Below are 4351 nucleotides of genomic sequence, written 5' to 3' on the forward strand. Positions count from 1 at the left end.
CAGAGACTCAGATTGTTTTGCAGGTCAAGGGGCCCACAGGGGCCCTCCTGGGAAAAAACAGGGGCCCATTTCTACAATGGGGGGCCCAGTGATTATCCTTCAGTTGAAGCGAACCTAGTGAGCGAAGCAAGCCCAATGAACAGCTGGGGCAGCCCAGGGGCTGTTTTTTTCTTCTCAATTCTGTTTTTTTTTTGGTATTAAAAGCCATATGAAGCAATGTAGATGACAAAAATCAATGCTTCAACCAAATATACTGAGATATTGTTTAATCAGTGCCAATATTTTGGAATTCAACCACAGGCCACTATATATCACATCTATATTATCTCCTTGTAAATTATAGCACAAGAATGGGTTTGTTTTTTGCATGCTGTGACGGTCTAATTCTGCTTGTCTCTAATCATCTCTACTTCTAATTTCAGAGAATCAGATGGGATGCTGAATCTTCAATATTGGGTTCAAATTCAGGCTATGAAGTTTGAAAATTAATAATGTCTGATAATGATACAACAGTTGATTAAATCATCAGAATCAGGATGTGTGTATATGTATGTCTATGATTGTTCTGCATGCTGTTCAGTATTTTGTGATGATAGAAAATAAAATAATTGAACTCAATCTCTGAACATTTCTTTAATGTTTAACAACCATAGTAACAACGTATACAAGTAATGATCAGATCATCTGACATCATCTTAGTTTTGATTGATTCAATTTCTGGTGTGTTGCTGCCTGCAGTACACTGTACAACCAATTTCAACCATTATTGGTCAATGTTTTTTTTTGGAATCCACGTGATCCATAACACCATCCCACTCAGATTCCTCAATAATACTGAACTTCTATGAGATATAGTAATATATACACCAGATTCTTTATCATAAAAAAATTCTCTCAACATGATCACTGACAAATTGTCAATGAAACCCTGAAACTTCTGGACTAAATATAATCATGATAATATAATACAGTAGTAGCTGTTGTAAATCTAGTATGACTAATTACCTTGGGTATCAGGGGTATCAGTTTTTTCAGGTGAATGTACTCTCTTTCTGCTGAAGAATGACAAAATATATGTATTTTTCTTTTTTTGTTATCCATGTTTTCTTGTCTCTTTCGAATATTCGTACATAGACCATAAGACGCCACCTAGCAAAAGACTTGGATCAGGTTTTACTCGCTTGGGACGCTACAAACGGGGCAGCGTAAATACACGAACGGGTCCGAACGGGTCTGACGTATATTCAATATGGCGGCGGTCAAAATAAATTCATCCGATGCTGAAATCTGTTGAATATCCAGATAATTATGTTGGAAGTTGCATATTTGTGCAAGATTTTCGATATTGAGACCATGAAGTCAAGTAATATGCCACGAAACTTTCTAAATAGGGTATAAAATGCTCGCATCCATATTGGCCCCTGCCCCTCTTGACAATGCGTTCATTATTTGAAATAGTGCGTCTTAGACGTGGGCGCACCAACAATCTGAGTCTCTGCTGTATACTAGAACAATAATACATGTATTATTGTAAAAATGTTTGTAACCATATGGTTAAGCTGCCTGTTAAAGGGTTAAACATTATGACTCCTGTAGCAGGTTTTTGTACAAAGACAGTTGTGAAATGAATCACTGTGGTAGCTCCAGCCCCACAGTAATGCAACACTGAACAAAAACTCACTGACACCCTCTATATACATATATCAGTGCAGGATACACTGAACAGATCTTGATTATGCCTTATTTATGGTAAAGCTGCTCGAAAGCAGCACATGAAGATACAGAGGACTGAACCCTGGACTTCATACATGTAAACCATGCACTCTTCCACTGAGCTACCTCCCCTACAATAACTGAAGATAATTGTTATAGCTAGCTGCAGTACATTAATATGAATAAGCCAATGACATTTGTGAGAATATGGAATAAGATTATGTAACTCATATTGGGTTATTGGTCTGCTATTTATTTTTCAAACTTTTAATACAATCCCAAATCAGAAAAAGTTGGGATGGTATGTTGAAATTGAAATTAAAACTGAAAACAATGATTTGTAAATAATCTTTGATGTCTATTGCACTCAAACCAAAACAACAGCACATTATTTGTTATTTTATCTCATGAATTTTATTGTTGGGATGGTGAAGCATTTACCACTTTATAATGTTGCCATTCCTTCTCACAACACTTAAAATATGTTTAGGGACTGAAGACAGCAAATGCTGAAGCATTTCAGGTGTTATTTTGTCCCGTTCTTCCTGCAAACAGGTCATAAGGCATGCAACAGTATGGGGTCATCATTATCGTATTTTTTATTTCAAAATTCACCAAAAAAATTCTCTATTGGGGACAGGCATCCTCTCCTTCCACAGCCACGCCTTTGTAATGTGTGCAGAATGTGGTTTTGCATGGTCTTGTTGAAATATAGCTGGAAAAGATGCCAAGGGCACTGACACAATCCCATACCATGACAGACCCTGGCTTGTGTTGTCATACTGAGGTAAAGTCTGGTGTTCCACAAGGTTCTGTCTTGGGTCCACTGCTTTTTTCTTTATATATGTTACCTCTGGGTGATATTATTCATAAACATTGTATTAGTTTCCACTGTTATGCTGACGACAAACAGTTGTATGTTTCTGCAAAACCAGATGAGAGACACCAGCTTAATAGAATTGAGGAATGTGTAAAGGACATTAGACACTGGATGCTTATTAACTTCCTTCTGCTTAACTCTGACAAGACTGAAGTACTTGTACTCAGACCACATGCAGCTAGAAGTAAGTTTTCTGATTACAGAAGTAAGTTTTCTGATTACAGTGGTGCTTGAAAGTTTGTGAACCCTTTAGAATTGTCTATATTTCTGCATAAATATGACCTAAAACATCATCAGATTTTCACACAAGTCCTAAAAGTAGATAAAGAGAACCCAGTTAAACAAATGAGACAAAAATATTATACTTGGTCATTTATTTATTGAGGAAAATGATCCAAATATTACATATCTGTGAGTGGCAAAAGTATGTGAACCTTTGCTTTCAGTTTCCAGTAACTGTTGATCAGTCCTGTACACCGGCTTGGAGGAATTTTAACCCGTTCCTCCATACAGAACAGCTTCAGCTCTGGGATGTTGGTGGGTTTCCTCACATGAACTGCTTGCTTCAGGTCCTTCCACAACATTTCGATTGGATTAAGGTCTTTGACTTGGCCATTCCAAAACATTAACTTTATTCTTCTTTAACCATTCTCTGGTAGAACGACTTGTGTGCTTAGGGTCATTGTCTTGCTACATGACCCACCTTCTCTTGAGATTCAGTACATGGACAGATGTCCTGACATTTTCCTTTAGAATTTGCTGGTATAATTCAGAATTCATTGTTCCATCAATGATGGCAAGCCGTCCTGGCCCAGATGCAGCAAAAAAGGCCCAAACCATGATACTACCACCACCATGTTTCACAGATGGGATAAGGTTCTTATGCTGGAATGCAGTGTTTTCCTTTCTCCAAACATAACGCTTCTCATTTAAACCAAAAAGTTCTATTTTAGTCTCATCCGTCCACAAAACATTTTCCCAATAGCCTTCTGGCTTTTCCATGTGAGCTTTAGCAAACTGCAGATGAGCAGCAATGTTCTTTTTGGAGAGCAGTGGCTTTCCCTTTGCAACCCTGCTATGCACACCATTGTTGTTCAGTGTTCTCTTGATGGTGGACTCATGAACATTAACATTAGCCGATGTGAGAGAGGCCTTCAGTTGTTCAGAAGTTACCCTGGGGTCCTTTGTGACCTCACCAACTATTACACGCCTTGCTCTTGGAGTGATCTTTGTTGGTCGACCACTCCTGGGGAGGTAAACAATGGTCTTGAATTTCCTCCATTTGTACACAATCTGTCTGACTGTGGATTGGTGGAGTCCAAACTCTTTAGAGATGGTTTTGTAACCTTTTCCTGCCTGATGAGCATCAACAACGCTTTTTCTGAGATCCTCAGAAATCTCCTTTGTTTATGCCATGATACACTTCCACAAACATGTGTTGTGAATAGGGTTGCCACCTGTGTCTGACAAAAATCCTGGACATTTCGACCATCCAATCGACCTTTTTGCTTGTAAGCAACGGCGCCCTTCACACATCTAACCCAAGACAAAAATCGCCCTTCTACGCTGAAACTGTATTGCTCTAATTAGTAAAAATGACGCTTTTGCTAGTTATTTGTTTAGTTAATTGCTTTACATAATATAGCAGGTCTTCAGTAGCCTGGCAAGCCAGACTAAATGTGAATATTTAGTCTGGCCTCGATCCGTAGACATTTCCGAAGCGGGTAGGAGGAACAACCCGCTGTCTTTCAAACTGTC

This window comes from Neoarius graeffei, chromosome 1 (genome assembly GCF_027579695.1).
Source record: "Neoarius graeffei isolate fNeoGra1 chromosome 1, fNeoGra1.pri, whole genome shotgun sequence".
NCBI lineage: Eukaryota > Metazoa > Chordata > Actinopteri > Siluriformes > Ariidae > Neoarius > Neoarius graeffei.